Consider the following 12,944-nt stretch of genomic DNA (forward strand, 5'->3'; position numbering starts at 1 on the left):
ACAGCCAGCGAGAGGGAACACAAGCAGGGGGAGTGGGAGAGGAAGAAGCAGGCTCTTAGTGGAGGAGCCTGATGTGGGGCTCGATCCCAGAGTGCCGGGATCACGCCCTGAGCCGAAGGCAGATGCTTCACGACTGCACCACCCTGGCGCTCCTACCCTGGATAATTCCTGATCAATATATAAAGAGAATAATTTTTTAATGCTTTAAAAAATTTCACTATAACTTACGTATGGTAAAGTGCAATCTTAAGTATGGGGCTTGATGATTTTTTGCAGATGTTCACACCTGTGTCATCACCGACCCCTCATGACATAGAACACATCCCAGCTCCCAGCCTGCTTCTCTTGCCCCCTCCCAGTCACAGCCTCCTCCAAGTTACCACAACTGTGACATACAGGGAGAAGATCAACTCTTTTTAATGGCTGCGTGGCAATCGGATGTATGGATGTGACTTCTCTAGCCCTGAATTTCCAATCTTTTGCTATTATAAATGAGGCTATAGGGACTATCGTTGAACACATGCCACCTCTTGCCTTTTCACTTTTACAGGCAAGCCCAAACTCACCTCATAAAAGACACATAAAAGGTAATTTTAAACAGGGCCTTTTTGATCTTGCTATGTCTTCCTTTTATTTCTATCTTTATTCTATAAGAATTCCTTTCCCTCCTTTGAATTCCTATTGTTCCTCTTGTCTTACCAATCAGTACCCTGCATCCTCTTGCTCTTCCCCACCCCCTTTTCATTTATGATTTTATTTATTTATTTGAGATAGATAGAGTGAGAGAGCAGGAGCAGGGGAGCAGAGGGAAGGGGAGAAGCCTGCTCCGTGCTGAGCAGGGAGCCCAACGTGGGGCTCGATCCCAGGACCCCGGGATTGAGACCCGAGCCGAAGGCAGACACTTAACTGAATGAGCCACCCAGGTTCCCCTTGCTCTTCCCTTTAAGGTGACCTTCAGCCTCTCCCACTAGAACAGACACACCCCAAGGGCCTGGACCTGGGACTCATCCCTTTGCATTTCCGTGCTTGGCCTAGTGCCTGGCAAATCCAGATCAAATTCAGTGTCTACTGGGTAAACACATTTGTATGCCAATATATTAGATCTTAGGATTGTTACAAATGTGTAACACCCTCAAGGATCAAACATCTGTCTGCTAAACAGATAAGCAACAAAATTATATGTAATAGACGGTGTGGAGCAGACTAATTGCTTAATTTAATAGCTATCATTAGTCTTCTTACTAAGGCTCTTACTAAGACGCTCTCCTACATAGCCAGTGTACTCAACAAAATTCAGAACTTCACACTAAGGCAGTACTGCCATGGAATCCACACAGACCCAGTTCCCCTGATTGCACCGATAATGTCTTTTGTAGCAGAAACAAAACAGAACAAAAAATTATTTCCTTTACCTTTCTTCCCTTCTGGGCCAGGGTATAATCCTGGATCAGGTGCTGAAATTAGTTGTCTCTGCCAGTCTTTTGCAATCTAGAATAATCCCTCGGCCTTTCCTTATGTTTCATAACCTTGTCATTTTTGAAGAGTATGTGCCAGTTACTTTGTAGAATATCTCTCAATTTGGGTTTTTCTGATGTGTCTTCATGATTCAATTCAGGTTGTGTATTTTGGGCAGTAATACCACAGAAGTGATGTTGTCTTCTTCTCAGTGCATCATGTTAGGAGCCCATGATGGCTCATTATTGGTGATGTTAACTCTAATCACTTGGTTGAGATAGTATCTGCTAGGTTTCTTCACTTTATTACATATACTCTTTAAATTAATTCCTCAGATAACTATTATCTTCATTCTACAGATGAGCAAACTGAAGTACAAGACATAGATACCTTGCTCGAAGTCATACTCATCTGAATCCCAACCCAGCCATTTTGGCTCCAGAGCAAACACTGTTAGCTGCCACACTGAAAGGAACTTGTTGGGGATGGAAGACTCGATGTCCTTGGCCTGTGGAGAACTGTTGGAGGGCAGGGGATATGTGGATGGAAAGAAATATAAAATGTAATGGGGTAAGCCCTCTATCAGTATGTCTGTTTTTGGGGCTTGGTGCATTATTCTGTGGATAATTAGGTTAAGGATGGCCTGAGGTATGGTTTGTGCTGACCCGGCCCTCCTTCTCTGGAATGTCAGGGCTGGACTGGCTTGAGATTACCACCACTCCAAATCTCCATTCTTTTCCTTGAAGTTGTTGAGAGGTCATGATGTGTCCCCAATCTTGGTTTCTGGGCTACATCCATGATTTGCATTGTAGAAGCATAGTGGAAAAGTTATCATAATTGAGTCATGAACAAAAAGAGTTGAGCTATATTTTGGAATGCCATGTGAAAAGAACTACAGACCTGTTCCACAGATAGCTCCCTGTCTGTTAGAGTCCAAGCCCACTGAGGTTTAGACTCCCCCAGGTACCAATGCTTTGTCTGAGCAGACCTGCGCCTGACTTTTTGTTCTTCCCTCCAATTCTTTTGACCTGTCTTCCCCCAAGCCCTTGTTGACCCTTGGAAAGCTCTTGGTCATTTGCTCCCTTGCTTTCCCAACTACGGCCCATTGTGTGCTCATAACATGAATTTCATCATGCACTCCTTCTCCACACCTGGCATAGCTCCAGCTTTCACTCAGTCAAGTTTCCTCTGCGTCACAGTAATATTTCCAGATTCTCCATCTTAGTTTGGGTCACCTAGAAGAAGAGTCTGGGGCAAGAGGGAACTGGGGTATTTATACATCAGCTCCTGTTAGTTTTTTGTTAAGCTTTAATTTCCCTGCATATCTGGCCTGCTGTACATGCAGGCTCTGGAAGAGCCCTCAGGCCCAGAGATCAGACAAGGCAGTTGGAGTTCACTATAGTTGATACTGGAAAGGTAGGGTCTGAGGGCTATTGGTGAGAGAGCACTGGCAACCTGGTTAATAAGCTCTTAGGATTTTAGAGCACAAAGGGAGTTCAGAGACAAACTAGTCCGCTGTCTCCCTCTTCCCATGGAGTCAGGGATAAGAATTGTATTTATAAAGAGGAAACTCAGATGAGAAAATTTCCTGAATTTTCTTGATTTCTCTGAACTTCACTATTTTTTTTAAATTTATTTTTAAATTTGTTTTCATTTTAAAAAATTTTTAATTCCAATGTAGATAACACAGTGTTATATTAGTTTCAGGTACAATATAGTGATTCAACAGTTTCATATATTACTCAGTGCTCATCAGGATAAGTGTAACCTTAATCCCATTCACCTATTTCACCCATCCCTCCACCCACCTCCCCTCTGATAACGATCTGTTTGTTCCTTCTTATAGTTAAGAATCTGCTTTTTGGTTGGTTTCTCTCTCTTTTTCTTTTGTTCATTTGTTTGGTTTCTTAAAGTCCACATATGAATGATATCTTATAGTATTTGTCCTTCTCTGACTGGCTTATTTCACTTAGCATTATACTCTCTAGATCCATCCATGATATTGCACATGACAAGATTTCATTCTCTTTTATGGCCAAATAATATTTCATTGTGTGTGTATACACACACACACACACGTATATACTACATCTTCTTTATCCATTATTTATCGATGGATACTTGGACTGATTTCGTAATTTGGCTATTGTAAATAATGCTGCTATAAACATCAGAGTGCGTGTATCCCTTTGAATTAGTATTTTTGTATTTTTTGGGTAAATGTCCAGTAGTGTGATTACTGGATCATAGGGTAACTCTATTTTTAACTTTTTGAGGAAACTTCATACTGTTTTCCAGAGTGGCTGCACCAGTTTCCATTCCTGCCGATAGTACACAAGTGTTCCTTTCTCTCCACATCCTCACCAACACCTGTTGTTTCTTATATTGTTGATTTTAGTCATTCTGACAGGTGTGATGTGAGGTGGTATCTCATTGTGGTTTTGATTTGTATTTCCCTGATGATGAGTGATGTTGAGCATCTTTTCATGTGTCTGTTGGCCATCTGTATGTCTTCTTTGGAGAAATCTCTTTTCATGCTTCTGCCCACTTTTAAATTGGATTATTTGGGAGTTTTTTTTTGTGTGTTGAGATGTATAAGTTATTTATATATTTTGGATACTAACCTTTTATTGAATATGTCATTTGAAAATATCTTCTCCCATTCAGTATGTTGTCTTTTAGTTTTGTTGGTTGTTTCCTTTTCTGTGCAAAAGCTTCTTATTAATTTTTATTTTATTTATTTTTTAAGAAAGATTTTATTTATCCATTTGAGAGAGAAAGGGAGAGTGAGCTCGATGGGGGGGGGGGGTAGAAGCAGAGGGAGAGAATCTTAAGCTGATGTGGCTCGATCTCACAACCCTGAGATCATGACCTGAGCTAAAATCAAGAGTCAGATGCCCAACTAACTGAGCCAGCCAGGTGCCCCAAAGCTTTTTATTTTATGTAGTCCCAATAGTTTCTTTTTGCTTTCATTTCCCTTGCCTCAGGTGACCTATCCAGAAAAAAGTTGCTATGTCCAATGTCAGAGACATTACTGCTTGTTGAGCTTCACTCTTATGATATGTAAAGTGAAGATTAAAAATAATATCTAATCCTTGAGTAGCACAGAGTAAACCATAGATGTTAGATGTTATTTTAGGAGAAAGAGGCTTGTTGTACTAGTTAGTTATCGCCACAATAATGGCATGTAACAAACCATCCCAAAACATAGTGCACACAGTAGGAGTATTTCTGAAATGGTGGGTGATGAGCTCTGCAGACCCTTTACCAAGCAAAAAAACCAAAATTGGCAAAGAGTATGTAAAAGAAATAGCCATGTAAGGTCTGAAAATTTTCCACATGCATATAGCACATGGAAAAACACTTATTCAAGAAATTTTACTAATTCTTGGTAAGAACAGTGAGAGTCTGTGGCACTGAGCTGTGATCCACCTCCTCTCCCTCCCTGAAGCTCTATTCTGGGTGGATACCATCAAGAAGATGGACTCTTCCCCTTAGCTCTCAATCTTAGCCTACAGATTTACCCCAGAAGGGAAAGACTGCTGGCATCTCTCATCTCTGTCCGGCTCCATGTTTGCAGAAGCACTATTTCACACAAGAGTGGCCAAGAGGCCCGTGGCTATCTTCCTCCACCTATGAGCAGCCACGCATAACGCAGGAGCAATACACCAGGGTATGACAGGCCAAGAATACTGGGTCCTGATTGCCCCACCCCAGCTCATTCATAAGATAACATTCCACACCAGAAAAGGCAAGTCAAGAAAACCTCTAAAAGCTGAGGGGCTATGTCCCTGCTTAGTGCCATGCTAGTAAAACAAGAGCATCATTCTAAGAGAAGGGGACCACTGTCCCTTCCCCCAGAATCAAAGCAGTGGTGCAGAGATTCTGTGAGAGAATGAGACAGGTCATAAGAATAACAAACAGCTCTGCAGTTCTCCTCAAGGTGATGGACTTAACATGGGACAGAGCATGGAGAAGTTCATGCCTAATCATACTGTCAAAAACAATGGAGATTTTGGTGGTTAGCAATTAAGAGGAGACTGATAGCAACAGGTGGGCTGGCTATACTTTCAACACAACCAGGGAAATAGGTAGCTAGGAAGAGCACTACTGGAGTCAGAGCAAGTCTCAAAGACTGATTCAAAGACTACTCCTTTAAAGGGGCCCCAAATGTAATTGGATCAGACTGTAGAGTGATTTATGCCCCAGAATGTTGTCAAAAACAATAGAACAATCAGCTAGCAATTAGTGGAGGTTAAATCTGGCTACAATATCAGTAGAGACAGATCATCTAGAAACACAAAAGGAAACAATCCTTTCCTCAGAGGAAGAGAAGTCAAAGCAAGTCCAGGCAGGACCATTGTCACCCCTGGACAGGGGAGGGGTCAAAGTGGTTGTGAAAGCCTGAACATTGTGCCTTCTGAGGAATGACATAACAGGTTGCATATGTGAGGGGAAATAGACATCAATGAAAAGGCCTAGAAAGTCAGTAAACAAATAAGCAACTACAGCCTTGGAATAAGTGTTCAGAGTTGCTGCATTATATTACCTAGAATGTACAGTGTTCAGTGAAAAATAATGAGACATGCAAAGAAACAGGAAAGTGTGACCCATTCACAGGGGGAAAAAAGTAGTAGTAGTAGCAGAAATTATCCTTCAGGAAGCCAACATGTAGGACTTACTAGACAAGTGCTTTAAACCAGCTATTGTTCAAAGAAATAAGTGAAAATATGTCTAAAAAATTAAAGGAAAGTATGAGAACAATGCCTTGCCAAATAGAGAATGTCAATAAAGAAATAGAAATTATTTTAAAAGAACCAAATAGAAATTTTAGAATTGGAAAAGGACAAAATCTGCAGTGAAAATTTACTAGAAGAGCTCAATAGTAGCTCTTTGAACTAATGGAATCATGAATCAGAAAATTTGAAAAAAAGATGGCGGAAGAGTAGACCTTTTCTCAGCTGGTCCCCTGAATCGAGCTGGATATCTACCAGATCATCCTGAACACCTATGAAATCAGCCCGAGATGTAGGAAGATACATCTGGATCTCTACAAACGAACATCTCCAGTGCTGAGTATTGAGGTATGAAGCGGGGAGCCGCGAATCTGCACACAGATATTGGAAGATAAACAGAAGGGGAGTGAGCCGCTGTGCTCAGGTGCTGGGAAGTAGTAGCCATTTGCACTGGGGAGCAGGCCAGACCCACGGACCAGAACCCTGCAAGAAAGCAGACTGAGACCATGAGCCTGGGAATGCGCTCATGACCAGAATGAAAACTGGAGCTTTGGAGTGCACACTCAAACCAGACTGAAACCAGGAGGTCGGGATCATCTGTGGGAACCGGGGGTGGCTGGCGGTGTTAGAAGCACAAAGGACAGAGACACGCTGGACCTGGAAGCAAGGGCTGGGAGAGTGGCAGTGGGGTGCACAACACATGATGCTGTGGGGTTTTTAGCTGCACCAACAGAAACAGAGTTAAAGTGGCCAGGAGAGCTCAGTGGAGAGCAGTTGCGATCTTTCTGTTCTGAGGCAGAGGCTGGGATTCGGCCACTGCTGCTCTGACTCTCAGAAGAGTCACAGAAAACTGCCAGGGAAAGCTGCCAGAGAACAAAAGCCCAGAAATAACCAGCTCACATTGTGCCCATCCCCATCCCCTCTTGCAGGAGATGGGGCAACTAACCCAAACAGGGTTGCCTGAGTATTAGCATGGCAGGCCCCTCCCACAGAAGGCAGTCTGAAAAATCAAGAAGCCCACATCCCTAAGGTCCCTATGAAACAAATGCACACTGCTTGGGTCCTGGTCAATAATTTGGGCTCTCTACATCCCTGCAAACTCTCCTCATCAGAATGACAAGGAGGAGGAATCCCCCCAACAAAGAAAAGATAATAAGCCTGTGGCCTCTGCCACAGAACTAATGGATATGGATATAACCAAATTGTCAGAAATGGAGTTCAGAGTAACAAAAGTCAAGATGATGTGTAGGCTTGAAAAAAATATTAATGAAAATATTAACAAGAATATAGAATCTCTAAGGGCAGAAATGAGAGCAAATCTGGCAGAAATTAAAAATGCTATGAATCAAATGCAGTCTAAACTAGATGCTCTGACAGCCAGGGTAAATGAGGCAGAAGAATGAATTAGTGAACTGGAAGATGGGATGGTAGAAGAGAAGGAAAAAACAGAAACTTGGCTCAAAAACATCTGATCTCAAGAATGTAGATTACAGGAGATTACTGACTCAATGAAATGTTCCAATGTCAGAATCATCAGCATCCCAAGGGGGTGAAGAAAGAGAGAGGTCTAGAAGAGATCTTTGAACAAATTGTAGCTGAGAACTTCCCTAATCTGGCAAAGGAAACAAGCATTCATGTCCAAGAGGCAGAGAGGACCCCTCCCAAGATCAATGAGAACAGACCTACACCACGTCAAACCATAGTGCAATTCGCAAATATTAGATCCAAGGATACAATCTTGAAAGCGGCCAGGGGGAAGAGAATCCCCATGTACAGAGGGAGGAACATCAGAATAACATCAGACCTGTCTACAGAAACCTGGAAAGCCAGGAAAAGTTGGCAAGGCATATTCAGAGCTCTAACTGAGAAGAACATGCAGCCAAGGATCCTTTATCCAGCAAGGATGTCATTCAGAATTGATGGAGAGAAAAGGATCTTCCAAGACCGGCAGAAACTGAAACAATATGTGACCACCAAACCAGCCGTACATGAGATATTAAGGGGGCGTTCTATAAAAGTAAAAAGACTCCAAGAGTGATACGGAACAGAAATTTACAATCTATTGAAACAGAGACTTCACAGGCAACATGACATCATTAAAACCATATCTCTCAATAATCACTCTCAATGTGAATGGTATAAATGCTCCCATAAAATGCCACAGGGTTGCAGATGGGATAAAAAGACATGACCCATCCATTTGCTATCTATGAGAGACTCATTTTGAACCTAAAGATACATCCAGACTGAAAGTAAAGGGATGGAGAACCATTTTTCATGCCAATGGACCTCAAAAGAAAGCTGGGGTAGCAGTTCTCATATCAGACAGATTAGATTTTAAACTAAAGACTGTAGATAGAGATACAGAAGGACACTACATTATTCTTAAAGGATGTATCCAACAAGTGGATATGACAATTATAAATATCTATGCCCCCAACAGGGGAGCAGCTAGATACACAAGCCAATTCTTAACCAGAATAAAGAGACATATAGATAATAATATGTTAATCGTAGGGGACCTCAACACTCTGCTCTCAGCAATAGACAGATCACCTAAGCAGAAAATCAACAAAGAAACAAGAGCTTTGAATGACACACTGGACCAGATGGACCTCATAAAAATATACAGAACACTACACCCCAGAACAACAGAATACTAATTTTTTTCGAAAGCACAGGGAACATTCTCCAGAATAGACCATAAACTGGGTCACAAAACAGGTCTCAACTGATACCAAAAGACTGAGATTATTCCCTGCATAATCTCAGACCACAGTGCTTTGAAACTGGAACTCAATCACAAGGAAAAAATTGGAAGAAACTCAAACACTTGGAAACTAAGAACCATCCTGCTCAAGAATGATTGGGTAAACCAGGTAATTAGAAAGGAGATTAAGCAATTTTTGGAGACCAATGAGAATGAAAACACATCAGTCCAAAACCTATGGGACACTGCAATGGCGGTCCTAAGGGGAAAATACATAGCCATCCAAGCCTCACTCAAAAGAATAGAAAAATCTAAAATGCAGGGGTTTTTTTTTTGTTTGTTTGTTTTTAAAGATTTTATTTATTTATTTGACAGAGATAGAGACAGCCAGTGAGAGAGGGAACACAAGTAGGGGGAGTGGGAGAGGAAGAAGCAGGCTTACAGCCGAGGAGCCTGATGTGGGACTCGATCCCATAACACCGGGATCACGCCCTGAGCCGAAGGCAGACGCTTAACCGCTGTGCCACCCAGGCGCCCCTAAAATGCAGTTTTTATATTATCACCTCAAGAAGCTGGAGCTGGAACAGAAGAACAGGCCTAACCCATGCACGAGAAGGCAGGTGATGAAGATTAGAGCAGAGATCAATGAATTAGAAACCAGGAGCACAGTAGAGCAGATCAACAAAGCTAGAAGCTGATTCTTTGAAAGAATAAATAAGATTGATGAGCCACCGGCCACACTTATTCAAAAGAATAGAGAAAAGGGGCATCTGGGTGGTGCAGTCGTTAAGCGTCTGCCTTCGGCTCAGGGCGTGATCCCGGCATTATCGGATCGAGCCCCACATCAGGCTCCTCTGCTATGAGCCTGCTTCTTCCTCTCCCACTCCCCCTGCTTGTGTTCTCTCGCTGGCTGTCTCTATCTCTGTCGAATAAATAAATAAATAAAATCTTTAAAAAAAAAAAAGAATAGAGAAAGGTCCCAAATTAATAAAATTATGAATGAAAGGGGAGAGAGCACGACCAACACCAATGATATAGGAAGGATCATTAGAAACCTTTATCAATAGCTTTAGGCCAATAAATTAAACAACCTGGGAGAAATGGATGCCTTCCTGGAAACCTATAAACTACCAAGACAGAAACAGGAAGAAATTAATTATTTAAACAGACCGATTAATTATGAAGAGATTGAAGCAGTTATCAAAAACCTCCCCAAAAACAAGAGTCCAGGGCCTGACGGATTCCCCAGGGAATTCTACCAAACATTCAAAGAAGAAATAATACCTATTCTCCTGAAGCTGTTTCAAAATATAGAAACAGAAGGAAAATTACCAAACCCATTCTATGAGGCCAGTATTACCTTGATCCCCAAACCGGGCAAAGACCCCATCAAAAAGGAGAATTACAGACCGATAGCCCTGATGAGCATGGATGCCAAAATTCTCAACAAGATCCTAGCTAATAGGATCCAACAGTACATTAAGAGGGGGGTAATCAGAAGGGAATGAAGCATGAGAGACTATGGACTCTGAGAAACAGACTGAGGGCTTCAGAAGGGAGGGGAGTGGGGGAATGGGATAGACTGGTGGTGGGTACTAAGGAGGGCACATATTGCATGGTGCACTGGGTGTTATATGCAACTAATGAATCATCGAACTTTACATCAGAAACCAGGGATGTACTGTACGGTGACTAACATAATATAATAAAAACATTTAAAAAAAGGATTATCCATCATGACCAAGTGGGATTCATGCCTGGGTGCAAGGGTGGTTCAACATTTGCAAATCAATCAATGTGATACATCACATCAACAAGAAAAAACTCAAGAACCATATGATCCTCTCAATAGATGCAGAAAAAGCATTTGACAAAATACAGCATCCCCTCTTGATTAAAACTCTTCAATGTGTACGGACAGAGAGAATATGCCTTGATATCATAAAAGCCATCTATGAAAAGCCCACGGCAAATGTTATTCTCAATGGGCAAAAATTGAGAGCTTTTCCCCTAAGGTCAGGAACACAACAGGGATGTCCACTCTCACCACTTTTGTTCAACATGGTACTGGAAGTCCAAGCCTCAGCAATCAGACGACAAAAAGAAAGAAAGGAAAAGCATTCAAGTTAGCAGAGAAAGAGTTAAACTGTCACTCTTCACAGATGACATGATAATTTATGTGGAAAACCCAAAAGATTCCAAATAAATAAATAAAATCTTTAAAAAGAAAAAAAAAAGATTCCACCCCAAAATTGCTAGAACTCATATAGCAATTCAGCAATGTGGCAGGATACAAAATCAATACACAGAAATCAGTTGCATCTCTATACACTAAAAATGTGACTGAAGAAAGAGAAATTAAGGAATTGATTCCATTTACAATTGCACCAAAAACCATAAGATACCTAGGAATAATCCTAACCAAAGGTAAGGGGATCTGTACTCTAAAAACTACAGAAAACTTATGAAAGGAATAGAGGAAGACACAAAAAGATGGAAAAACATTCCGTGCTCATGGATTGGAAGAATAAATATTGTTAAAATGTTTATGCTACCCAGAGTAATCTACACATTCAATGCAATCCCTATTAAAGACCATCGACATTTTTCACAGAGCTGGAATAAACAATCCTAAAATTTGTATGGAACCAGAAAAGACCCCAAATAGCCAGAGGAATGTGGACAAAGAAAACCAAAGCTGGGGGCATCACATTGCCTGACTTCAAGCTGTATTACAAAGCTGTGATCATCAAGACAGAATGGTACTGGCACAAAAACAGATGCATAGAACAATAAAACAGAATAGAGAACCCAGAAATGGATCCTCAACTCTATGGTCAATTTATCTTTGACAATGCAGGAAAGAATATCGAATGGAAAAAAGATAGACTTCTCAATAGATGGTGCTGGGAACATTGGATAGTCACATGCAAAAGAATGAAACTGGACCATTCTCTCACACCATATACAAAGATAAACTCAAAACGTATGAAAGACCTAAAAGTGAGATAGGAATCCATCAAAATCCTAGGGGAGAACAGAGGAGCAACCTCTTTGACCTTGACTGCAGCAACTTCTCACAAGACACATCTGTAAAGGCAAGGGAAACAAAAACAAAACGAACTTTTGGGACTTCATCAACATAAAAAGCTTCTGCACAACAGAGGAAACAGTCAACAAAACTAAAAGGCAACCTAAGGAATGGGAGAAGATATTTGCAAATGACATATCAGATAAGGGGCTAGTATCCAAGATCTATAAAGAATTTCCCAAACTCAACACCCAAAGAACAAATAATCCAGTCAAGAAATGGGCAGAAGACATGAACAGACATTTCTCCAAAGAAGATGTACAATGGCCAACAGACATGAAAAAATGCTCCACATCTCTTGGCATTAAGGAAATACACATCAAAACCACAATGAGATACCCCTTCACACCAGTCAGAATGGCTAAAATTAACAAGACAGTAAACAAGAAATGTTGGCAAGGATGTGGAGAAAGGAGAACCCTCTTACACTGTTGGTAGGAATGCAAGCTGGTGCAGCCACTTTGGAAAACAGTATGGAGGTTCCTCAAGAAGTTAAAAATAGAGCTACCCAGCAATTGCACTACTAGATATTTACTCCAAAGATACAAATGTAGTGATCCAGAGGAGCACCTGATCCCCAATATTCATAGCAGCAATGTCCACAATAGCCAAACTGTGGAAAGAACTGAGATGTGTATTGAGAGATGAATGGATAAAGAAGATGTGGTATCTATGTATATGGTCTATCTATCTATCTATCTACACACACACACAGTGGTCTATGACTCAGCCATCAGAAAGGATGAATACTTACCATTTACATTGACATGGGTGGAACTGGAGGGTATTATGCTGTGCAAAATAAGTCAAACAGAGAAAGACTATTATCATATGGGTTCACTCTTATGTGGAATATTAGGTACAGTGAAGAGGATCGTAGGGGAAGGGAAGGAAAACCGAATGGGAAGTCATCAGAGAGGGAGAAAAACCATGAGAGACTCTAAACTCTAGG

This window comes from Ailuropoda melanoleuca, chromosome 6 (genome assembly GCF_002007445.2).
Source record: "Ailuropoda melanoleuca isolate Jingjing chromosome 6, ASM200744v2, whole genome shotgun sequence".
NCBI lineage: Eukaryota > Metazoa > Chordata > Mammalia > Carnivora > Ursidae > Ailuropoda > Ailuropoda melanoleuca.